The 26994-nt window shown below is 38.3% G+C and overlaps 1 long non-coding RNA gene across 1 annotated transcript; it reads right to left on the bottom strand.

The window, feature by feature from the left end:
* Nucleotides 1–529: 529 nt before the first annotated feature.
* Nucleotides 530–26994, bottom strand: LOC122458507. Its single transcript, XR_006278548.1, has 3 exons — nt 26956–26994; nt 2073–2125; nt 530–658 (listed from the first exon to the last, which is right to left on the bottom strand). It is a non-coding gene; the product is annotated as an uncharacterized LOC122458507 (long non-coding RNA).

Consider the following 26994-nt stretch of genomic DNA (forward strand, 5'->3'; position numbering starts at 1 on the left):
TGGTGAAAGACCCAATCACCATATTTCATCCAGAAACACCTCCTCCCTAAGGGGAAATAACAGGGCTCTATTAATTGTACTAATAAGCTACATAGGCTGATACAATTAACCTATAGGTTTTCTTTGCTCAGAACCACAGTAGTTTAGTACAGGATAATTGCTGTAAGAAAGCACACACACACATTAGATTTTTACAGAAGTGTCATTCCCCTGTAAAGACTTTAGCATAACTAGTGTATTAAGGACACATAACGCTTCTTTAATTACAGATTGGATTACTTATCAATTACAACCTATATAGCAGCTTACTGCTTTAGCGCGGTTTGGCCTCTATGCTCAGCACCCTATGCACCCTTCTCTCAGCTAGAACTCACTGTAGATTTTACGTCATTTTCGTTTCCTTCCTCTGGAGTCCTATTATTTCACCATAAAATGTAACAGAAGTAAAAAGCAAGAGGAAAACAGGGTAGCAGTCTATGCTTCAGGTTTTAAACTGATCTCTAGTATTGAACAATAATACCCATCATAGCACAATATTATACAATTTGCTGCATTGTGCAAACTGAATCATCTGTAAGGGGCTGCTGTAGGAGACAGGATACTGGACTGGATGGCCAATTAATTCCAAATTAGCATTGACAGGATAATAGTACTGTACCTAGAAATAGAAAAGACAAATTGGATCCCATCTCCATGCAATGGCAAGACATATTGGTGGTCCTCTAATTTTGACCTCTTAAAATGAACCTTCACCAAAAGATCAAGATGTTTTCAATGGAAAAATACAAGGAAAAGCTATTAGCTTCACATTGCTTCAAATACAAATGTTTTACAAAATTATTTTAACAGGAAAAAATCTGCAAATTAAAAGGAGAGCAAAAACAAGTGACAGGAACCCACATAGTAAAAAGTAAAATACTTCCAGGACATTTGCTTTTTGTTGAAAAACTGCCTGAATCAAATGTCTGTATACAGACAGCTCCAAGCTTCCTGGAAACTGGGTTATGACTTCAGATTCACATCCAAACTTCACAGATAACCCCTGTCTCTGGAATAGGCTGTAGCAAAATCTCATTTCCACCACTGATTTATTAAGGATTTTGGATCTGGATCCAGTTCTAGTCTTTGTGGCTTGTGTTCCTCTCCTCTTTGTATACACAGTTGGCATAGCTCTGTGTGTTCCAAGAGCAGAAAGAAAGTGTGACTGAAACAAGTTCTTCATTAACGGTTTAGTCGAGCAGCTAAGAAAATTCAGTGGCTGTGCATTTTTTAGTTGCCATGTCTGCTCTTATATTCTCAATTTCATTTCAACAAAGACATGTTTAAAATGATAGTGATAAATACCAAATGATTTTTATAAAAAAACAGATGCTTTCCAAGACCTTTCCCTAAAATTTTCATACATGCAGTATTACAAAAGATATGTAGATTTTCAGTTAACAGTTTGATTGACTCAAAGCATGTATCTATTGGAGATAGGACTGAGTGTATTTGTTACTTTAATGAAATGAGAAAATTGAGAAGCTATTAAAACTTTTACCTTGTTCCAAACTTTTCCAGAGTTTGGAGGTTTGAATCCAGGATTTTGGATCCGGACTATAAATCATCCCAATGTTGACCACAGTACATGAACTAAATAAAGTCTTAATGTTTCCTGTTCTGAAACAAGATTAAACATGTTTCTATATCACAATCAAAGCAGCTGGTGTTGGTTTTTATTTTTAAATCAATATGGCCCTGGTGCAGAAGATTAATGTTCTGAGTTATGTAGTTAGAAGATGAGTGCCTGTTAAGAATGACTAAATCTGCTAGCCACTGTTCTTTTTATATGTTGGTTTATAATGCCAGAGTGAATTTATATCAGTTTTTCAATTTCATGGGTCACATCATGTTATGTGCTTTTTAATTTAATAATATTTTTGTTTAATATCCGTTAGTTTATTGTCGTGTGTGCAGATTTCCCTGATTGGAAGACAGTGAGATATGACACTCAGAATTTCATATTAAGCTAGAAAGCACTTATTATAGTGCTAGGTGTTATAGGAAACCCTAAGACAGACTTACATACATACAATTCTGAAGAGTCCAGGAACTGTTTCTTTTCTACTGTCCTGGGCACCCTGCTCTGCAGACAGGACAGGGAGAAGGAAGAACTGTGACCAATCTGAGGCAGGGCCAGCAGGAAGGAGACCATACAAAAAGTGCACAGCATTGCTTCTGTATTAAATTACAAAACTATTGTCAACCAAAAATATCTAGCAGTTGCTAAATACAGTAACTCTTAATATTTCCAAATGTACAATATATTTTAAAATAAAATATTTACATATTGAAATCCAGACTGAATAACCATTTTTAAATTAATCCATGGGACAGAGTTAAAGTTTTCTGTGATGTGATGTACTATGAGTTCCTTTGAAATCACGTGCTTAGCTATGCAAGCAGTGTGCGGGCAGTATGATGCTGTGACTGAATGCACCCCAGTATTCACACCCAACATACTATTGTAATAAATTTTGTACCAAATATGCCTTGTGAGGTATCAATTAAAACTAAACTCAATGGTCAATAATATCATTGTGAAATGTATGAAGCAACATTATATGTAAAGTTATAAATTCCCCCTGAATTATGTTTGTAGCACATGTTCAAACTCAAGTAGCTCCAATTAGGCAGAACTGGTCAAGCACATAAGCTGAGCACCCACCGGCAGCCTCCCATCAGAACCTCCTCTTCCTCCCAGTGCCTCCTGCCCACCAGCAGGCCCCATGGATCAGCACCTCCTCCTCCCTGCCCGCACCTCCTGCCCACTGCAAACAGCTTTTTCACAGCATACAGGAGGCTGGGAGGGAGAGGGGAGGAGCAAGGACATGGCATGCTCGGGAGGAGCAGGAGGGGGGCAGAACTGGGCAGGGGTGGGGCATGGGGTAGAGCTGGGGGTTGAGCACTTCCCAGTACTTTTAAAAGTCAGCGCCTGTGGTCAAGCAGGTCTTAAAGGAGTATGTGTTTACCTGAATTTACAGATAAGTTGTAAACAGGGTCCTCAGCAAGAAGAGGAAGACAAGAAATAAGGATAAGCTTTTCAGGATAGTGAGATGAGAAGAAACAACATGCAACCTCTTTCACTACCAGACCTCATAGCTCCATCCTCACAGATGAAAGGAACTTTATCTAGGGGTAAGCCTCAGGAAAATGCATTTCAAAGGGTAACTGAACTATAAGAGTGAGAGGCAAAAAACATACCAAGTCGTTTTTGCCTACCCATCTCTTTCTTTTAGCATAAGACAACAAAAGAAACAGCCATTGGAGCAAATCCTGATCTGACATTTGGTCAGCATGTGATAAGAACTTTACCTTGAACTCAGTCTAGTTTGCTAAGTTTAGGAAGTGTTTCATCTTTAACCATTTCTGACTTTACTGCCTTATACTTGTGCTCATGTAAAACCTATCTCTTTGTATTGTGACGGGGCAAGGCCAGATGGCTATGGAAAAGTAGTGGGAGATAGATAGATATATTAGCTCCAGGCTAAACAAAGCCCTAGTACCAGGATAAGTGAAATGGCAGCTGCTCCAGGTCAATTAAGACACCTGGGGCCAATTAAGAACTTTCCAGAAGGCAGGGAGAAGGCTAGGTTGATTGGGACACCTGAAGCCAATCAGGGGCTGGCTGAAACTAGTTAAAAGCCTCCCAGCCACTCAGGTGGGTGTGCATGCCAGGAGCTGTGGGAAGAAGTTGCGTGGTTGGAGAGGCTGAGTAGTACATACCATATCAGGCACAAGGAAGGAGGCCATGAGCTAAGGGTGAAGTGGAGCTTGAGGAAGTGAGGGCTGCTGTGGGGGAAGTAGCCCAGGGAATTGTACATGTCCTGTTTCTAAAAGATCAGCTACCATAGCTGATACTTGTGGCACCTTAGAGACTAACAAATTTATTAGAGCATAAGCTTTCGTGAGCTACAGCTCACTTCATCGGATGCATTTGGTGGAAAAAACAGAGGAGAGATTTAAATTTAAATCTTAGATTTAAATCTCTCCTCTGTTTTTTCCACCAAATGCATCCGATGAAGTGAGCTGTAGCTCACGAAAGCTTATGCTCTAATAAATTTGTTAGTTTCTAAGGTGCCACAAGTACTCCTTTTCTTTTTGCGAATACAGACTAACACGGCTGCTACTCTGAAACATAGCTGATACTATTAGGGTCCCTGGGCTGGAGCCTGGAATAGAGGGTGGGCCCGGGCTCCCCCCCGCACCTTTGCCCCTGATTAATCACTGAGACTGGGAGACAACAGAGACTGTGCAAGGAAGGATAACTTCTCTTCACCACCCTCGCTGGCTTATGATGAAAATGGCTCAGTAGACTGTGACCCTTGTCCCTAGAGAAAGAAGGGTTATGTGGAGGGTCACAGTGAGCCTCTGAGGCTAGCGAAATCCGCCAGGAAACGCGGGACCCACGGAGGCAAGGACAGAGCTTTGTCACAGTATGTAAATAAACTTGTTTTATTCTTGAATTAAAACTAATCCAGTGTTGTGAATTGTTTGAGTAACTTCATTTAAGGAAGCAGACAGTTATATACTAGTCCCCTTAGAGGAGCAACGGACCTGATATATCTAGACTGTCCAGGAAAGGGCTGGGCAGTACAGAACACACATTTTGGGGGTGGGAAATCCAGGACTCGTACTATATTGGGGTCTTCCTGCAAGTAGTAACCAAGGCTGCTGGAAGCTAACGTGTGACTGGTGTGTTGCTGACAGGCTGCTGGGATCAGAGCTGCTGGACCAGGGGTGTGGCTATACACAGACACTCAGGGTGTGACCTTCATGCTGTTTGGTTGTTTGTGAGAAGCCCATGTTAGGAACTACAACAACAAAGCATTGTGAGGCACTCCAGGTTATAGGGCAAGTGATGATAGCCCCTCACTGCTCTTGATTGCACCCTGAATGTCATAGATGCCCTAAACTATTCCTTTATTTGTAACGGCTTGAGCTTTTTTAATAATGTGATAGGTTACTATATTGTTTTCACTTAGCAACCTGAACTTATTTTTTGAAATAAAGTTCTATTTTTTTGTTTTATATAAGTTGCAGTACATTATGATTTTGACCTGATAACATTTATATCAAAATATAGATAGATCCAAACATCTATATCCAATATAATTGCAATGTTTATTTCCTTTTAATAAATGTACATTCCCTGATAATTTATTGTTACAGTGTGTATTAAACATTTTTAGACATTTTTGAAAGTTAGAAAAAATAAAATTAATGTTGTCCTCTAATATGAAAATCCAATATGGTTACAGTTTTTTGTGGAGTTTTTTTTTGTTTTGTTTTGTTTTGTTTTTACAGAAGTCTCTAGTGATATCAATTGTCTCCTACCTTTAAAAAAATCATTGGCACAATATGGCCTATGACTTTTAAAATCCACAAATTAAGTAAGGCTTTAAGTGTTTTAGTATGAGCAGTTAGTTGTAGCTGAAATGATAAAAGCTTTTACATTTCAGTGAGAATATAAAAAAGTGATATTTAATTCTGGTTTGCCTGCATGCCTTCATTCTGGAAAAAAGGGGCAATATTCCATTCTCAATTCTTATTTACATCATCAACCCAAAGTACATCTGCTGTAGTCACTAGAATTATTCTGGTGTTACATTACCCTCACAAAGACCAGAATCTGATCAACTATCTGTAACTCTTGAATACTGCAGCAACCTGGTACAGATGTATCAATTATAGATCTGTTGGTATCACAAAATCATCTGTAAACATCAGAGATTTAATGATTCATCAAGCAAAGAAAATTCATTTTAAAAACCAATGTGCACTACTTGCGGTCATCTTCCACTCTGTTTAAAAGAGTATGAAGCTTTTTTTTTCCCCGAGTATGACATTTTCCTTTCATTTATTATTTGCATCATGTAATGTAGTGCATATTTTCAATAGTTTAATAAATAATATGTTATATTCACTTAATGAGGATAATCTTGACAAATAAACCACGGTTAGTATAACAGAAGATGATAGATTTCTGAAACATTAGCTGCAAGTGTTATTTTTTCCTATAATACAGTTAGATTTTATTGCTACTGTGGATTTACTGCGGGTACTATAATCTTTAATTTGGAGTTGATGACAGCACAAAGCAGAAGCATTCTCCAAGTCCTTTCCATCTTTCTGCAACCTTGTTTGATCATTAATTCACAGACTCATCCAATATGTGATACCACTCCACAAACATTTTATTAGTTCATCTGCTGATTGCTTTCCTGACACTTTGCCCTCTAGTAACACTTCCTTGGGATTGTCAGCAGATCTTCCCACTAGAATAGAATAAGAGTTCCTAAGTTTCAACTCTTGGCTCTGTCTGAAGAATGCCTACTGCACACCAGCTGTTGAAGTATCTACTCACTAGCAGTTCCATATTCTGTATATTACAAAAAGAAAATATACACCAAAGATGATGATTTTGTTCCATTACTATAGTTAATTTCTCTCTGTTATGTGAATCATGGACCAAGCCAATGCCCACAGCTATTTCAGTATTGTTCATGTAGCTACTTTTGAAATGTAGTATTGTTTCCACACTAATCACATAAAATCCCAAGTAATTTTGAGGGGTACATTTTCAAAGCAATACAAAGGAAGTTACATCTTCTCCCCTCACTATTAGAGCTAGGTGAATTCTTCAAACCATTTTTCTGCAGATATTCATATAAATTAAGTTGATTCATGTTTTCACGGCTTTTGTTCCCTTTCAGCAACTGTTAATGTCAATAAAAAGCAATTTTACAAATGTTTGAAAAAAGAAGATTTGCAAGTAATGTGCGTGAAGTCTCAGAAACAGAATATTAAATTTGCAAGCTCCAGTATTTGTGTTCAGCATGCTTCTGCACTCATGCAGTCAGGGAAGAAAATCAATACCATATGACCAATTAGAAATGAACAGCTTAAAGACTGAAATTCACCCCCAAGAAGGGCAGAAGGCAAAAGCCTATGAATTACTTAAACCTCAAAATGTGAATCCTATTGACTTTCACCACAGTGAACATTTAATAATCTCTAAGTAGTAAAAAAAATGGCAAAACAATTTTATTTGTATTACAGCAATGGCCCCTAAAGGCCCACAGTTAGGATTGGGGCCCCATGTGCTATGCACACTACATACACATTGTATGTAAGAGTTCCTGCCCAGAAGAATTTACAGTCTACATAGGCAAAACAAAGGGGCAAGAGGAGAAAGAGGCAGAGGTGAAGTTGCTGAATACTGTTGAATAAATACAGACTAAATCTGCTTGGAGAGACGCTGCCAGCAGACAAGCAAGCTAAATTCAATAGATAAATTATTTGTTGTGGATTACTAGCCAGCTTTAGAAAAAAGATTGCTATATGTTGTTTCCCTATCTTTCGTTTAAAATTAAATAAAACCCTTTAGTGACATCTGAAGTGCAGATTTACAATATTTACTTTTTGTCAATGAATATACAAAAGAAAATATATATGATGCTCTGTCTTGTTCCCAGTGAAGTAGATGGCAAAACTCCCACTGATTTTAATTATAACATGGTTGACACTGCAATCTACTGACTACATCATCTAATAACCAGACTACAAAATAAGGAAACACGTGGCGTTGCTATAGTGACCATGTACTACCAACAATTAACCATGCCTTGTTTGGTGTCCATAGTTTTTCATGTGAACCAAATCCAGTTCTCACATGGATGCAGAAGCTCCAGTCTGACTCACAGAGCAGAAAAGGCTGGATATGGGCACTATGAAGGGGGAACACAAGCCTTGTGTAACACAGAGCCCTGGTTCACACGAGTTCCCTGTGTGGCAGCACAGGTGGGTTGGCATTTCTGTGCTGAGGGAGAAGGGTGGGATTGGGTCAGAATTTGTAGCTGAATGGATCCTCTTGCCACACGTGGAGCTCCACTGGCCGCTGTGCTGGTTAGTTTCTGTGATGCTGTTCTGCCATCAATCTGCTGCTATAAAGGGAAGATTTCCTTCCCATTTCCAAAGGATCTGTCAAGCATTACATTCATAAATTATAAGGCCAGAAGGGACCACTGTGTCCATCTAGTCTGACCTCCTTCATGATACAGGCCATGGGACTTCCCTGAACTAATTCCTGATTAAACTAGACCATACCTGTTAGAAAAACATCAATCGTGATTGAAAAGTTTCCAGTGATGTAGAATCCACCTTAACCTTGATAAGTTGTTTCAATGGTTAATTACCATCACTGTTAATAATTTAGATCTTATTTTCATTCTGAATTTGTCTAACTACAGCTTCCAGCCACTGGATTTTGTTATACCTCTCGCTCCTAGATTGAAGAGACCATTATGAAATATTTATTCCCCATGTAGGTACTTCTAGACAGTGAGCAAGTCAGCACTTAAGCTTCTATTTGTTAAATTAACCAAACTGCGCTCCTTGAATCTATTGGTCTAATGGCATGTTTTCCAATCCTTTAATTATTCGTGTGTGTTCAGCTGATTATCCACCCGGTCCCTCAAGTCCTTTTCACTATTACTGCTTCCCAGATTAAAGGCCCCCCGGCCTACTATTCAGGCCAGACTGAGCCGAGGATTTGCCCCTTTGTTTTCTTAATTCCAGCTGGAAAAAATGCCATGCTACTTCGTACATAAGAAGTGATTACATTAGTAGCTTTCCCAAGCTGTCAGTAGGTTTACTTCCCTTCAGATGGAAACTGACATTTCAATATTCAACATAATTACTGAAAGAAACAGACACATGAAATGCAGGTATCTTACTGAAACATTTTATAAAGCCATGATTGACAGATACAGCTTGTTTACAAGGTACCATATCACAGGGAAAACAAACTGGTATGTTGTGAAGATGAAATAGTTAAGATTGTGAAAAGATTAAAGCAGGGATTAATTCTGTTTTAAGTATGGCTAACATTTCAACAAAGAGTGTTGCTGTAATGTTTCTGCTGCTTTTCTTCCTGTCCATGATGTGAAGCTTTTACATAAATGAGCTTTTGCCTTCCCAGGGTAACAAGCTTTATTGGCTCATAGAAAGATACTGTTGAAACAGTAGCAAATGTCTAAGTATCATCCTGCTTATTTAATAAAGTAACATTATTTAAACACTATTTGAGGCAATGCTTTCTGTTTGCATTGGGAGCCACAGCCTTTTATTTTTTAATCTTGTAAAAATAGTGTTATGCAGGGATCACCAGATGTGGTCGTTACACAGTTTTGTAAATTGAGCTGGTTGGGAATTTTCTATCAAAATGTTTTTGACAGAAATTGTGGTCTTTGCTCGATCTGTGTGTTACACAAGAAAATATTGCTTTTACCAGATTTTTTTAAAAACTTTCTATGCGGTTAATCTTATAATAAACGTTTTGTTTTGGCTCACGTCAACATTAATCTCTGTAGCCATCTGAGATGAAGTTCAGGTGCCTCATTCGCCCATTGTCATGATGTACTGTGATCATAAGATGGCCACAATGCACTACAACAGCTCAAAAGATGACCCTACAATGCATCATGGGAGATGTAGTCCAGGGAGCCTGGGAGCCCAGCCTATATAGTAGAATGGGGACAAGAGAGAACATTACAACTTCCCATGTGGCAAACATGGCAGCTCAGGCAGACACAGAAACAATCTTTCAGGATTCCAAATTCATTTTTTTCAGAACTTTTCACTCTATAAAAAGTGTTAATATATTAACTTTATCCTGTTTTAGGATAAAAATAAATGTTGAAATACTAGAATTTCCCAGCAGATTGGAAATTCCATTATTTGATCAATTCTATGAACAATTTCTTTCTCTTAATCTATTACAAAACTGTGAAAATCTCAACCATATAGTTAGAATTATAGTTGTCATGACTTAATAATTTAACGTTGGAAAGTAGGAAGTATTGCAGTGTGATTTTCAGGGCTTTGTGTGGCCTAAGGGAGAAGAGATTTCCCCCCCTCTCCCCCCATGTGAATAAAAACAATACCTTGTCGCTTTGTATTGTTATGCTGTGATTGCAAGCATGTTCTCTGACATAGTGTAAGGAAAATGATAGTACTCTCCATTAAAAATAGTACACCTGACTTCCAGGTCTGCATCAGCAATGAAAAAAAACCACAACTGGAGCAAACCTGACTCATCATACGTGAATAGCCCACACTGTCTGACTTTCTTAGAGTTTTATACTGCCACCTATCAGCTTAGTATCTGAGCACCTTCCACATATAACCAATAACAATCCCTAGTGGATTTCATGGAGTCTCCAACACCTCAAGGCAAGGTGGAGACAACACCCCTGCCAATTCTTTCATAGAATCATAGAATCATAGAATATCAGGGTTGGAAGGGACCCCAGAAGGTCATCTAGTCCAACCCCCTGCTCAAAGCAGGACCAAGTCCCAGTTAAATCATCCCAGCCAGGGCTTTGTCAAGCCTGACCTTAAAAACCTCTAAGGAAGGAGATTCTACCACCTCCCTAGGTAACGCATTCCAGTGTTTCACCACCCTCTTAGTGAAAAAGTTTTTCCTAATATCCAATCTAAACCTCCCCCATTGCAACTTGAGACCATTACTCCTCGTTCTGTCATCTGCTACCATTGAGAACAGTCTAGAGCCATCCTCTTTGAAACCCCCTTTCAGGTAGTTGAAAGCAGCTATCAAATCCCCCCTCATTCTTCTCTTCTGCAGACTAAACAATCCCAGCTCCCTCAGCCTCTCCTCATAAGTCATGTGCTCTAGACCCCTAATCATTTTCGTTGCCCTTCGTTGTACTCTTTCCAATTTATCCACATCCTTCCTGTAGTGTGGGGCCCAAAACTGGACACAGTACTCCAGATGAGGCCTCACCAGTGTCGAATAGAGGGGAACGATCACGTCCCTCGATCTGCTCGCTATGCCCCTACTTATACATCCCAAAATGCCATTGGCCTTCTTGGCAACAAGGGCACACTGCTGACTCATATCCAGCTTCTCGTCCACTGTCACCCCTAGGTCCTTTTCCGCAGAACTGCTGCCGAGCCATTCGGTCCCTAGTCTGTAGCGGTGCATTGGATTCTTCCATCCTAAGTGCAGGACCCTGCACTTATCCTTATTGAACCTCATTAGATTTCTTTTGGCCCAATCCTCCAATTTGTCTAGGTCCTTCTGTATCCTATCCCTCCCCTCCAGCGTATCTACCACTCCTCCCAGTTTAGTATCATCCGCAAATTTGCTGAGAGTGCAATCCACACCATCCTCCAGATCATTTATGAAGATATTGAACAAAACGGGCCCCAGGACCGACCCCTGGGGCACTCCACTTGACACCGGCTGCCAACTAGACATGGAGCCATTGATCACTACCCGTTGAGCCCGACAATCTAGCCAGCTTTCTACCCACCTTATAGTGCATTCATCCAGCCCATACTTCCTTAACTTGCTGACAAGAATGCTGTGGGAGACCGTGTCAAAAGCTTTGCTAAAGTCAAGAAACAATACATCCACTGCTTTCCCTTCATCCACAGAACCAGTAATCTCATCATAAAAGGCGATTAGATTAGTCAGGCATGACCTTCCCTTGGTGAATCCATGCTGACTGTTCCTGATCACTTTCCTCTCCTCTAAGTGCTTCAGGATTGATTCTTTGAGGACCTGCTCCATGATTTTTCCAGGGACTGAGGTGAGGCTGACCGGCCTGTAGTTCCCAGGATCCTCCTTCTTCCCTTTTTTAAAGATGGGCACTACATTAGCCTTTTTCCAGTCATCCGGGACTTCCCCCGTTCGCCACGAGTTTTCAAAGATAAGAGTTTGTTTTTTGAAGAGTTTGTTTTTACAGCTAGCATCTCTTTGGTTTTATCTTGATCCAACTTCAGCCAGCTGTCTCTTCAACCAAGAGCTGATTTCTTGTAGGCACTCTGGTATTTCAGTAGGGGCTGTGGCTGCGTGAGTTTATAATGCAATATATATATTTGAGTATGCAGAGTTACTGTAGCCGTCTCAGTCCGTGGAGTGACTTTGAGCAGACTGAACTGCTGTTCCTCCTATGGGACTTGTATATCTGGTCTGGGAGTCACCTGACCAGCACCTGGCTTGTTGATTGGCTGGAGCTTATCACAGAAGTAGCTCATCACCCCACATGAAAAAGGCAATAGTTTGCCCTTTTCAAGAAGTTTGATATGTGTGCTTCTCTGAATGATCTATGACAATTTCAATTAGTTGTGGACAATTGTTCTTTACTGGATTTTACCAGCTAGGTGGTGCATGGTCTATTTCACATGTTGTAGCTCAAATATTTTTCAGAGCTTCTTGATTTTTGGCATGTGTGATAGGGCCAAATTCAGTCAGAGGTGGTGAGATAGATAATTCAATCTGGTCACAGTGGAATTTTCTTTCAGTTAGGTGCCATATGTATTTGGTTAATCATATCACCAAGTATGCTGGCAACTCTTCACAGTGGTCAATGCTTGGGTGTGATGTCTGGGCTACACGCTGATGTTTGGAATCCATTTTTTTTTAAAACAGACATCAAGCACCTTAACCATGTTTGTTTTGTGACATTCCAAAAATAAAAGATTAGAATTTAGAAACTAGAAAACTCAGAAGTTATATTCAGAATCAACAATTATTAATTGAAATTGTATACATGTTTTCCTCTTGTATGTCACATGTTCTAACTTGTTCTCTTTATGATGTTCTCAGTGGGTATTTCATCTTTCTCTGCTTTAACCTTACCTCTGCTCCTAACACCTACTGCAAATAAATAAAAATGTAACAATGAAAAAATGTATTACCAAAGTACTATTCAGTTGGTTATTCTGAAGTGTTTTGTCATCATGGGTGTAGATCCTGCAAACTCTCACTCATTCAAGTAGTCCTATAGTGTCCATGGATAAAATCTTGAGCACCAGTGAGACTTAAGCTTTTCATCACTAAAAATTTTTACTCATTGGCTCTAATAGAACTATTTGCAAGAGTGAAGGTTGGCAGAACCAGGCACAGAATTAAAGAAGCCTTGGGACACCCTGGTGGCATAGATGTTATTTTTCTTATTTTTCCTGTTTTGGGTGTTAAATAAATAGTGTGACTCAGTTTGATATCATCCAAAAGCATGCTAAGTGCTTCACAAAAACCAATAAAACCCAATTCCTGGCTCAAATAGCTTCCAATATGAGAGGCCATTGCTGTAAACAATTATAAATGTGATTAACTTTACTCAGGTTAGTAGTTCAACAAAAGCTAATAGGCCTTTACTCACATGTCTAAAATGATGGCAGGATTGGATCCTAAAGCCAGACATGACAAGTAAGGATCACCAGGCACAAACACTCACACATGGGACAACAGAACATTTTGGCAATAGAACTCAGTTGCTCAAATATTCACATAACAGAAAAGGGGGCAAACAGAATGAAAGCAAATTTATTTTTAATTCAAATCAATATTCATAGAAAAAATATTTGTGCTCACTCAGCTCCCATTCTACTTTTAATTAAAATCAACTTGTAGAAACAAAGAAAATAGGAGGAAAAAGAAAAGGAAGGGATTTTTAAATGAAAGCACAATTTAAACTTTATAGCCTATTCAAGGAAAACAGAGTAAAGAATATGAAAATATTCAGTGAAGAAGACTGCAAAGGTAGTTATAAATAAATGATCAAATCAGTTTTCCAAGACTGAGGAAATGTTTCTCTATCCTAGAATGAAATGCATTTCACTTAACCCATAGAGATAGAAAAACCAGTCTTTAGAAATATCCAGGAGATGATCAAAATGCTGTCTGGGATGATGATGGATTTCCCAAGACTGAGTGGCCTGAGAGACAAATATATATGTTCATGACTCTTCTGAAATAAAGACCCAAACCTTTATCACCACATTTTCCACGCTTGAATTCTCAAATGTAATTTTTGGCCCCACATCTATAGCTGGTGAAACCCAATTTCTAGACTGATGTTGATTTAGGAAACACAAAGAAACAGTGCCATTCTCACCCATTCTTATGCTGATCAACAACTCTTTCAGGCTGAGATCAGAACTTTATCTCCAGACAAGAAAGAGCAATCAAACCGTCTGCTTTTGAAAGTTCATAGATCCAGCAAATTCCAAGACTTCCATAGGTAACTCCATTCCAATAAAACACCATGAAACAGAAGACCTAGTGACTCATTAGGACTACTCATTAACTTCAGCCAGTGATGTACTGGCACAGAAGTGTCTACTCTCTCCCTGTTGCACCCACAGATCTCTGCAAACGGCTGACAATCTATGACAGGAGCAGCAGAAAGGAAAGAAAATTAGTGTCACTCTCACTTCTAGGAGCAAAGCCACATGCAAGAAATGGCTGTAACTGCTATAAAATACACTAGCCTGTCATAAGTCACCATGAACACAAATCTACCTGAAAGATTGCATATCCCTTTGCAACTATGACCTCCCACAAGAATTATGATAATAGGACATGGAATAGCAGGAGCATGAGAGATTCAATTTAGGAGCTGGACATGGATTGTGGAACTCACTCCCAGGTGAAAAAAGAATGGTTACAGGCCTCAGCACATTCAGAAATAAATCCAAAATTTATCTCTTTGACCTAGCCCTAATCTCTTTGACCTATCTTTCTCATGATAAATATTTCTCTCATATAATGAAAAAAACAGATTCTTTTTTAAACTCCTGGGAAGATACATCACTTTATGGAGGCAAGTATAAGTACAGAGAGATTTTAGACTGCAAAACTGGGAGGTTAGGGTATGTGAGCATATATGAGCAACAGTGCATGAGCAGGGAGGGTGCACTTTAGTAGGAAGTTATGTTCCCCATGTTCCTAGATGGATAATGTAAGCCAGTATATTACAGTAAATTGTAAAAAGATGAAAGACAGTTGCTACACATATTTAATGTGTCAATCATTATTTCTGGGTGCTATTATATACATTTAGATATAAATGTCCTCAACTAAGGAAATAAAAGCTCTCATATCCACTTGTATAGATTGAGGTCACATACTTAAGAGGAATCAAATCGACATGCTTTATTTCTTAGAGCATGTAGACAGCGCCATAACAATAATGCCTCCTTCTACCATTTTATACTTTACTTTCACAAACTTCACACTGAAATTAGCCAGATATCTTTTCCGCAGACATTAATAAAGGAATGGTGTCAAAACAAGACTTTTTACCAATGACAAGAAAGCCAAAAATGTTTACATACTGTTTATTTTTACGTCATTGCTATGAAATACGTGGCCACATGGCACTCCCTCAGCTACCCGGTGTGCTGCACTGCCTGGCTCATTTGCAGGGTCTCTTATTCGCAACATACACACAGCCCATTTCTTTTCCTGGGGTGTTCCTTTTATCTTCAGATGTCAAGCACTGCAGAACACAGCACAGGCGTGAGTCGGAAGGAACCTTCTATACCGCTTTCTCCATCACACCCAACTCACTCTCTGATCTCTCCCTTTACTTCCGATTCCTGCCAATTATATATCTTCCCTTTATTGAACTAATTACCTCATTAAGACAACCATCGTCCCCAGGAGTCAACACTCCCCACCATAACAAGATTAACTGATTCCAATTAAGACTGTAATCTTCTCTGTTACGCAATTACCTAAGTGGTTAGGGTGCCTCCACTAGGACAGGTTTCAGAGTAGCAGCCGTGTTAGTCTGTATTTGCAAAAAGAAAAGGAGTACTTGTGGCACCTTAGAGACTAACAAATTTATTAGCTTATGCTCTAATAAAATTTGAAAGCTTATGCTCTAATAAATTTGTTAGTCTCTAAGGTGCCACAAGTACTCCTTTTCTTTTTCCACTAGGACACTGTCATATGCACCTAGTGCATGTTTACACAGCAATATCACCTTTTTATAATATGCAGATAATGGACTTTTTTAGTTGCAAACAGAAAGCAAGTTGCATAACACCTTCAATTTCAAGCCATTTTTTATTGCTGAAGGAGTAGCCTGAATTACATTTTTTTTCAGTGCCTGAATCATATTCAGTTATTTTTTTTCTTTCAAACACAAGTCACAATTTTGAAATGTAGGTACTTAAGTAGATGAGTTGTGCCTAATATGGATTTAGGTGCCTAAACATAGAATTCAGTGTGCAACTTTAGGCTCAAAATTTGAAAAGCTGGGCATCATTGGGGTTAAAAAAGCTATATTTCCCTTTTATAGTGATGGATCCTTACATTAGTGATACAAACAAAAAAAATTAGCCCTTTGCCATCTGAAACAGCAAAGATGCCAGAATCTAGGTACCAGAGGGGAAAGAACTTGTATGACCACATTTCTATGGCACTACATTTGAAAATTCTTGAGCTAATAAAAGTTTTTTCCTTGACTAGGAAATGATTGACTATTATAGCTTTAATTTAAGAACTAAAACAGAAACAAAACATGGAATAAATTCAGAGACCACATGGTCTGACACTCGTTAGACAAGACAGTGACATATCTTCTGTGGTTTTAAAGAGTTCTATGGCCACCTACATTTTTATTATTGTTTTGCAATTAATTTTTAACTGACATTTCAGTCATCTGAGATTGTCAGTGGAAGTACATATTTCACATTAGTACAATGCATATAAATCAATTCATTTTACACCCTTCAGGTATACTATTGCCCATGGCACAATTTCGTTATTTTCCACTCAACATGACATCATACCTTTCAAGCCACATCTCTTTTTGAACACTCCAGCTGTCACTTAGCATTTAGAATTTCAACTGAAACCATTTCATGTGCCAGCATTGTACCCACATTTTCTAATTTAAACTTGCAGCTGTTTTAAGCAAATTAGAAGAAACCTCACTCATATGGGAAAAAAAAGCAAAATGGAGGAATGTGAGGGTAGCATGAATGTTTATTTTATTTGCTACAATGTTTTTTTTGCTTATTTGTTAATAGGGTGCTCATTAATTCTGGAAATAATGGACTGTATTCCTTAAAGGTGCCTTTTGGTGTATTCTCTCTCTAAAAAAAATATGTATATACACGGAGAGGGAACAGTATAAACCTGCACTTATAAAACAGATTTTAAATTGATTTGAAGAAAAAACTAAATTTTGCCCTTAAATATACCTGTGTATCTTCATTACCTTCAAGTATTACAGAGGGGAATTAGGACCAGATAATATTGTGTGTGTGTGTACGCACACACATGCATGCAAGTGTGTACACATTTGTTTGGGGTGCGGGGAGGGATAAAGATGTGTTTTTCTATTTTTCAGTTGTCACTTTGCCTTACAGCATGACATCAAGTGCATACAAGCAATTGTTCATGCCACTATGCTTGTACTTGGAGTCCTCTGTTTAAACAGAAAAAAAAGAGAAAGCCTTTCCATCCTCTCATATTTATGGCCATAAATACTTCATCATGCTATCTTGTATTGCATATACCTAATACATATTCAGTCTTAGAAAACTGTCAAAAATGTACTAGCACTGGCACAAAATCTACTCTCCTGCCTTTTACCATATAATGGCTAAGCATAATACAAAAATAACCTACCTATCTGAAACATATACTTATAAAATAATTATCTTATTAAGAAAATGGGGAAGTAGAATTATGTCTGTCTCATATAAGCAGCCTATATTTACACACATTTTATAGTTTCAAATGTCATGTCTAATTTCAGTTTGTAGAGTGTGATGGGTGTACCTGGATGCATAGATAATGTTGCCCCTTTTACCCCGAGCAGCTAGTCCAAGTTTGGAGTCCTGGGGGCATTCCAGTTGGAAGCAGAAATTGGTGATAGGTATTTTGTTTCGGCAGTTTTGCTTATGTACAAAGAATGTTTAACATCCTGTATCTCCAAATGTGGGAGGAACCAAGAACAAAACAAGCAGTTTCTCAGCTTACAACCACCAAACCTTCTTACCCAACACCAAATCAAGAAGCTCTCTCTCTAGCTTTTTCCACAGTCACACTGTGCTCACAGGTGACTGCTTGGCTTTTCTTGCCTTGTTTCCTTTACTTCTCTCCCTGTTCTTGTTTATGATCTCAGTAGCCCTATGTTTTCTCAGCCACCTACATTCACCTAACCAAAACAATACTCAGCCTGAAAGCTCCTTCATGGCTTCACACACACAGCTTTTGCCTTAGTAGAGCTTATGCAGAGCCATCCCTTGGGTAGGGCGAATCAGGATGACCGCCCTGGGCCCAGCACTTTGTGGGACCCTGCACTTTGATAAAATTGGGACTGTCCCAATATTTAGCCCTTTGTCCTGACTGATACACAATTGGGAGGTGGGCGGGGAAGTGAGGTGGGATGCATATGGGTGAGCGGGGTGAGGAGGCAAACAGGAAGGCGAGTGGCGGGTGGGAGGAGGGTGAGGAGGCAGGCAGTTGCGCAGACGGTGAGGAGGAGAGCTGCAGTTGGGCAGACGCGGACAGACAGTGAGGAGACTAGTGGGCAGGTGAGGAGGAGAGTGGTGGGCAGGTGAGCGGCGAGGAGACTAGCAGGGAGGCTGATTTGTCCCGGGCCCTGCACCCCCTTAGGGAAGGCCCTGAGTTTATGTTTATAGCTATGTTAATTGAAAGGTATGTTCACACCTATTGACCTCAAGAAGGTTTTAACCCAGCCCATAACAAAGTTCCACCCAGCTCAGATAAAATAGATAAAATCAGTTCTTGGCCAAGTGTTTTTCCAAAAATAAGTTTATGTACACATACAGTACACATAGCCCATGTATTTATACAAATGCATTCTTGTTGAAATTAGACTTGTTACTTTAAAATGTTACTAGAGGCATAGCATTGAAATAGGTAATATAAATTCTTCAATGATACGAACAAAACCAGTAAAAGCTACATATAGAGGTCTCACCTTTTCATTGCTCTGAAATGAATGTAGTGCATGTTGGCATAAAAATGTCATCTTTTCAGTCATTTTTTTTTCAGTCTATGAAAGTGTCATGTCAGATGTTTTATCTGTGAAGCATATCTGTTCTTAAATGGGGGGAAGAAGCTCTATTTTTTTTCTTAGCATATAAATTTCAGTTAGTGATAATATAGAACCATAACCAGGTTAGTCAGCGAATGTCATCATTTGGAAAAGAGGGGGGAAATAACTCCTACCACCATCACATTCCCAAGAGCCTGTATTGGAAATCCTTGTCTTAGCAATAGGACTCTTTTTATATGATAAATTATTTTCCTTTTTTCACATTTGGAATTTACTGGAAATAAAATGAAAAGGTATAGATGATAAAAAATGTTTGAGTCTTTGTAAATCTGACCCCTGACCCTTTATGCTCATATTACAAAGATTTTTTTTGTTTTGTTTTTTTCCCCCGAAATAACTATTGGGATTACCATGGGACATGACTTCAAAAAGCAACTATACATCAGCCACGGTTGCACTATGCTGTATAAAGGATATACTTTTTACATTAATAGAGTCATAAATTTTAAGGCCAGAAGAGACAATTGTGATGATCCAGACTGACCTCCTGCATATTACAAGCCACAGTGATTGCTGCGTATATGCATTTCCTGTTGAACTAAAAGCACGAGTGCCGGAACCTTTGTAGAAATGAGGGAGCAAGGCCAAAATGCCCCCTCCCGCTCCATGGTTGGCTGCTCCAGCAGTGAGCCAGCTGCCCTTTCTTCTGGTGCCACAGCATCCCCTGGTGGGTGAAAGGTGTAATTGCAGAAGTCCCCAATGATCCATTATTCGGAGGGGTGGAATCTGCAGGGCACATGAATTCTGCACTTATTTTTCCAGTTCTGGCAGAAGAGACTAAAAGCATGACTTTTCAAAAGACCTCCAACTTGATTTATAGACTCCAGTTTATTACATCTCTTGGTAATCTGCTCCACAGTTAAACGTTTTATTCTTATTTCCCTTCTACATTTTGCTGAGGTCAATTTTAAATCACTAACTTTTCCTACTAGATTAGATGTTGTTCATATCAGATACATCCTCCCTGTGTAGGGGATTATAAGACTGAGATCAAGTCAGATCAATCTTCTCCTTGATGAACTATTTTGGTCTCATTTTAAGGCATTCTTTCCAGACCCTGAATCATTCTTGTAGCTCTTCTCTGAACTCTCAACACTTTTTAAATATCCTTTTTAAAGTATGGACACTATTAATTGCATTTTAGTAATGGTCTTGCCAATGCCATATATAGCACTCATATCACTTTCCTATTTCGAATCAATATTCCCCTATTAATACTTCCAAGTATTGTGTTAACCTTTTTTGCCACAGCATCATACTTCATTATAAATCTAATACATTCAGTACAATAGCAGAAATATGATGTGCAGTAAAAATGATTTTCATATTGAGCATCAAAAGAGGTCAGAATTAGGAAAATGAATCCATGAAGGCTAAAAGTGAGCAGCACCAGACGAGAAAGAATTCATCTAATCACTAGTCAGGAGATCACTATAATAAGTACTTCAAACACCATCCTGCCTCTACCACACATTCATTTTTTTATTATTATTATTTGACTGGCCTAGATTTTGATTCAGACTTGCACCGGCAAACTGACTAAAACACTTAATGGTCTTTCTGGGTGAGGTTACATAGATTGACACTCAAGTAATCAGAATTTTCCAAAAATCAGGCACAAAATAGCTCATGCAACCAATACCTTTGTCAAAATGAGATACATATGGACAGCAGAAAACAAGCAGTATCAACATCAAATCTCTGTTGGTGCGAGAGACAAGCTACACAGAGCTCTTCTTCAGGTCACAGAACTCTATGCAACTCAGAAGCTTGCCATCCATTTGGCCAAAGAACATATATATCATCCCCATGCCCTGTTCCCTATCTTCCCCTCTCCTTGTTATTTAGCTACACTGCAGACATTTGTTCTATGTTCTGTTGTCAGGACATGATGAAAGCATCTACGAGCCAGAAATCTGCTGCTTCTGGAGCAACCTCCTTGCTGCTCCTGTCTTCCATTGCTTCCTCACTGTGGCCAATGCTAACTCTAATTACTGTGACTAGTGATCTGTCTGTTGGTTTGTGTTGTAATCTCTAGTCTTCTTAGGGCTTGTCTTCACTACAGAGCTAAATTGGTGTTGCTGAAATCGATATAGCGGCATAGATTTAGCAGGTCTAGTGAAGACTGCTCAATTGATGAGATACTGCTCTCCCATCAATTTCTGTATTCCATCTCAACAAGAGGCGGAAGCAATGTGGGGGGAGTCTCTCCCATTGACATAGCATAGTATGGACCCCACGGTAAGTAGATCTAAGCTACGTCGACTTGAGTTATGCTAGTAACGTAACTAAAATTGCATTGCCTAGATCGACGAGCAGCGGTAGTGTAGACCTGCCCTTAGTCTTGATACTCTCATCCAGAAAGCCATCATGTGGTGGACAAAGCATGATATCACTTTTTTGGTACAAATAACAGTAACTGAATACATATAGCCCTAATCACACAACAACATGATCACTCAGAGATCAATAACCTCCTTTTCATTGGAATAAAAACTCCTCCCCAAAAAGTTTGATGATCATAAAAAGGTCACTACCCTGGGCAAATAGTAGGACAAGGTGGATTTAACAAATATGTTCATACATATTATTTGACCAGCTTTATGATAGGTGAACACTAAAAATGTTCACTGCTGCAAGTACATGGGTTTTAGTTTTGAAAGTAAATGTTTTAAAATGTTTACAATGGTAACTAGAAAATTCATAAAATAATGGGTTTGTGGTCATATTGTGTCAATGATTTTTAAGCAGAACTCTTTATTGAACTCAGTGGAGAATTCCACTTTAAAAAACAATGGCACAATGGAGATAGAATAATAAAAATTATATGACTGTAATCCTTCATTATCAAAACAACAAAAAAATCAAGAAAACAAAGGAAGCTGTATATTTTAGTTTTGTTATGAAAAACAAAAATCATTTGTTTGTTCAGTTCTAAATAATTGCCCCTGTTGTATTAAACTTATTTATGTGCACAGTTTGAGAAAGTTATGAACTATTGTAAGTATTGCCTGCTGTTGCTTAAGGGCTAAATTCTACTGTCATTGGACTTGCTCTGGATTTATACTAGTGTAACTATGAAAAGAATTTTGTTCTGTGTAATGAGACAGATTTTTGTTTTGGATTTGAATAGGAATGAAACTAGCTAATGATTTACAATTCCTTTGATTAAATTATTTATGTGCCATCTTCTGACTATTGCAGTCAAAACTGTAGATCTTATGTCCCTGTTCACTGAGAATATTATAAGATATTGATTGTAAAACTAACATAACATATAATACAATATTGTGAAATATAATCTATCATGTAATTCAGGCACTGACGACAAAATTATACAAAAGGTGAAAGATTCATGATTTAGCTGCTGAAGTAGGATTTCTTGGGTATAGTAAATATATCAGACAACTCGATCTATTTTCATGTCACTTGTCATATTACCCTTCCTATTCTTCATAAATACAACCTACCATCATAAAGAAGAATAAGACATAAAATCAACTAAAAGCAACATAAAAAAAATTCTCCTAAAATACATGGCTCTTCTCCGTATTCATCGGGAGTGGGGTAGAGGGTGTAAGAAAGACTTTAACCTGGTGGCTAGCGTACTCACCTGGGAGACGGAATACCCAGGTTCCAGTCCCTGCTCCAATGTATAGTTAAGTACTTATACAGAGTGTAACAGTTTCAACAGGAGAGAGAGTCAGAAAAACCCACTCCAGAATACTTTATATCCTGGTGGTTAGGGCACTCACCTGTAATACAGAAATCCCATGTTCAAATCCCTACTTTGAATCAGGCAGTGTGGGGATTTGAACCTGGGTTTTCCACATCCAATGTGAATGTTCTAAACACAAGAGTGTGGGGTGGGGGAACCACCATCCCCAATGGTTTTGTGAAGGATGCCTAAGTAAGTCCCCTTGTGAATCTCTTTCCACACTCTCTCATAGATAGATAGATAGAGTGACTGGTCTCTAAGGAGAGATTCCAGGTAGGATATATCTCCCAAACTAGGCTCCATCTCCCAAACTAGGCTCCCTACCGGGAATCTCCCCTTAAAGACCATTCAGACTTTGACACTCCTCCTCCAGCCCTCCTCTACCCCACAACCTTGCCAGTCATGAGGAAAATTCTTCGTATCTACCAGATCCTTCGACTTCAAACAGTTTGCCTCTCTGCCCATAGTATCTTTAGTTCACCTTCTGATATCACTGATTAACTGAACTCTTTCTTGAAGGCCTGCAGCCTGGCTTCCTCCAACCCAGCAGATTCCTTCTGGCACCTATTGATTACTGCAACCTGGCCGACCATGTCTATCTCCCCCTTTTTGGGGGGGAGAGTTACTTGTGCCAACAGTTTTAGTATGCACTATGTTTTGGAATGTACTGTTCATGCAGAAACATAAAATTGCTTTCAAGTTCTAGAAGTTTAAGCGTGTTCCACTAGTTGGCAATACATTATAGAATGACTAAAACTGTAGGTAGAGATAGTAGGAGCTGATTATTACTATTTTATTTTAATGATACAACTTTAATGTTTAAAATAGGAAATAATTGGAGGTATTTCACTTACTACTTTGTGTCAACTGCTGGTAAATGTTAACTTTTTAATGGTGACCACTGTACATTTATTAGTTAATGATTTGTTGTTGTTTTTTTATAGTTTAATCTTTCCTGACACAAGAAGGTGAATAGAGCTCACAGTTAAGTTTCTTCCTAAATTGAATAACTGAAACTTACATTCCTTGATTTTTGATATTTTTGTACTTTATACATGGAAAATGTGCATAGAATGTGCTCAGTTAGAGCTATCTATGAATTTTTGTTTGCTGTCTTCTCTGTCCCAGCAGGATGAGCACTCCCTACAACCATATTAAATGTGAACAAAGATCCAGAGAGTATTTTGAATAGCCAAGCATGACGACATGTGTATCTATTTATTGTGCTAATTTATTTCAAGTTATTTCCATGGTAGAAGGTTATCTTCTCTTATCTGAATCATGCCAAAAACTGACATTATGCAGTGTTATAGCCATGTTGGTCCCAGAATATTAGAGAGACAAGACGGGTGAGATGATATCTCTTATTGGACAAACTTCTATTGGTGAGAGAGGCAAGCTTTCAGCTTACACACAGTTCTTCTTCAGTGCTGGAAAATATACTCAGAGAGAGACAGCTAAATACAAGGTGGAACAGATGGTTCAGCATAAGTAGCTAACACATATTTCAAGTGTCCATTCAAGGTTAAGTGGCCAATTAACACCTCCACCAATCATAGAGAGGAGGAAAGGAGGGGAAAAAAGCTGTGGATGGGGGTTAATGATTGTTGTAATATGTCATAAATCCATTGTCTCTATTCAGTCCATGATTTTTAGTGTCTAGCAAAGTTATGAATTTAAGCTCCCAGGCTTGTATTTTGAAGATGTTATGCAGGTTTCCATTGAGGGTGAGAAGTGAGAGGTCAGATATAGTGATCACGTTGTGAAAAGTGCTCACTCACAGGTGATATGGTGTTTTGGCCTTTTATAAAACTTTTCTGTGAGAGTTCATTGAGAGCACAGTGATAGCTCATTTCAGCCACATAATTGTTATTTGGGCATTTCATACAGTGGTTCTCAACCAGGGATGCACATACACCTGGGGGTACACAGAAGTCTTCCAGGGGGTATATCAACTCATCTAGATATTTTCCTTGTTTTATAACAGGCAACATAAAAAGCACTAGCGAAGTCAGTATAAGCTAAAATTTCATACAGATGATTCATTTATACTACTCTGTATACTATACACTGAACTGTAAGTATAATCTTTATATTCCAGTTGATTTATTTTATGGTAAAAATGAGAAAGTAAGCAATTTTTCAGTAATAACATGCTGTGCTGTGTGAGACACTTTCGTGTGCTGTGACTTTTGCATTTTTATGTCTGATTTTGTAAGCAAGAAGCTTTTAAGTGAGGTGAAATTTGGGAGTACACAAGACAAATCGGAATCCTGAAAAGTTGAGAGCCATTGATTTAGTGCAGTGGATGAGGTACTCCAGATGTTGCAATAGGCATGGGTTAAGACACATTTCTCTTGAAAGGTGTACTGGGGAGTGGGAGGAGTTGAGCAACATAGCAATGGAGATATTTTAGACATGCACAGGGTATCATATAGTGATAAGAGAACAGGGGGCATTAAAGTACATTTTGGCATATATTTAAGCTTAGAATTAAGCAGTGCCACTTCACACACTGCCATCAGCAAAATCTGGAAATTCCCTTTCCAGAGAAATAGCCTAAACATTTAACCTAGATGTTTCTTCATCATTCTCTTTCCCAAAATATTTTAATTTTTTTTAAAGTACATCTCTTTGGAAACTCTTCAGATTCCTATTTCAAGAAGTTAGTTGTATACTACCTTTTATCCTATGGTGGCTATTATTACAATGAAACATCCTTCTGCCTTTTCTGTACAATTCCCATAGATTTGAAGTTATCAGTTATATGAATTTTTTCCTTCTTCCTCTCTATCAAGTACAGTATGATAGCCATATCCATCAGGTACAATATATAACAATTCATTTTTCCTATTTCAGAGTGATGGAAGCAACAGTATAATCAGCTATACAAACATACAATTACATTCTATTAACTGGTTTCAGAGTAGCAGCCGTGTTAGTCTGTATTCGCAAAAAGAAAAGGAGTACTTGTGGCACCTTAGAGACTAACAAATTTATTAGAGCATAAGCTTTCGTGAGCTACAGCTCACTGCATCCGATGAAGTGAGCTGTAGCTCACGAAAGCTTATGCTCTAATAAATTTGTTAGTCTCTAAGGTGCCACAAGTACTCCTATTCTATTAACTGGTTTCAGAGTAGCAGCCGTGTTAGTCTGTATTCGCAAAAAGAAAAGGAGTACTTGTGGCACCTTAGAGACTAACAAATTTAAATTTGTTAGTCTCTAAGGTGCCACAAGTACTCCTTTTCTTTATTCTATTAACTGCAATTAGATAGCAGGCACATTCTAACAGCTCTATTTAAACTTGATTCAATTACAATTTTCAACTACTATTGACATAAAAAATGCTGCTTTACATACTATCAGTTCTTAAGCTTAATTGTTTAAAAAAATATTATTGGAGATTTGATTTTTAGACCGCACAAATAAGTGTATCAAAACTGTGACCTGAATCCTGCAATGAGCTCAGAAGATGTTCATAGGGTCTCTATCTACTTGCAGTTCATTGCTGGAACAGAGCCAACATTGTACTAGCAAGCTATTGCTGAGATATAGCTTTACAAAACAACATTTCAAGGCTTCAGCAGAAGGTGAAAATACTTCAATTTTTACAAATGTCATATCACAAAAAACATCTTGCTCATTTAACTTCCAACCTTGCATCAAATATTTCCTCTGGCAGGCAACCAAAGATGTATAATTCCAGCTGAAAGGCATTTTTAATAAAAGCATTTTGGTTTTGAAGGGATCTGCATCAGGCTTAAAATGGAAAACATGTCACAAACTTTATGATATGGTGCCCTAGCTCCACTAAAAGCAATTATAAGCAATGGCTGAGTTCAGGCTTTTTTTTTTTTTTTTTACTTTTGTAAATTTAAATTATTTTAGTCTGAATGTTAGAGAACAAGAACAGCCACTGAGCATTTTATATTTTTGAAGACATCTGAAAGAAAAATGTCTCGGTTCATAAAAAGGTGTGCCAAAATGTTTGTTACTCACAGGGCAAAAATAAATAACAAGCAAAGCACCCTTAAAACTATTTTCTTAATTAGGAGGCCTCTGTCGTTATTAAAAGAACATACCATAAACCGAATTTTTCATGGGAAATACATTGAGTAAAATGGATTGTATATTAATATTATCTAAAATGGGGAAGGCACTCAAACTTATACATTTACAGCAAACTTTGACAAGTTATTGGCTGAGCAAAGCAAGGCCCTACATTCAACTTGATAACGTTTCTATGTTTACCCTGTCTGTAAAAGAACACCTAGTACTTACTGACTAGAAGAGAGGAATCTGCAACAGATAGCTTCAAAG

This window comes from Dermochelys coriacea, chromosome 2 (assembly GCF_009764565.3).
Source record: "Dermochelys coriacea isolate rDerCor1 chromosome 2, rDerCor1.pri.v4, whole genome shotgun sequence".
NCBI classification, from domain to species: Eukaryota; Metazoa; Chordata; order Testudines; family Dermochelyidae; genus Dermochelys; species Dermochelys coriacea.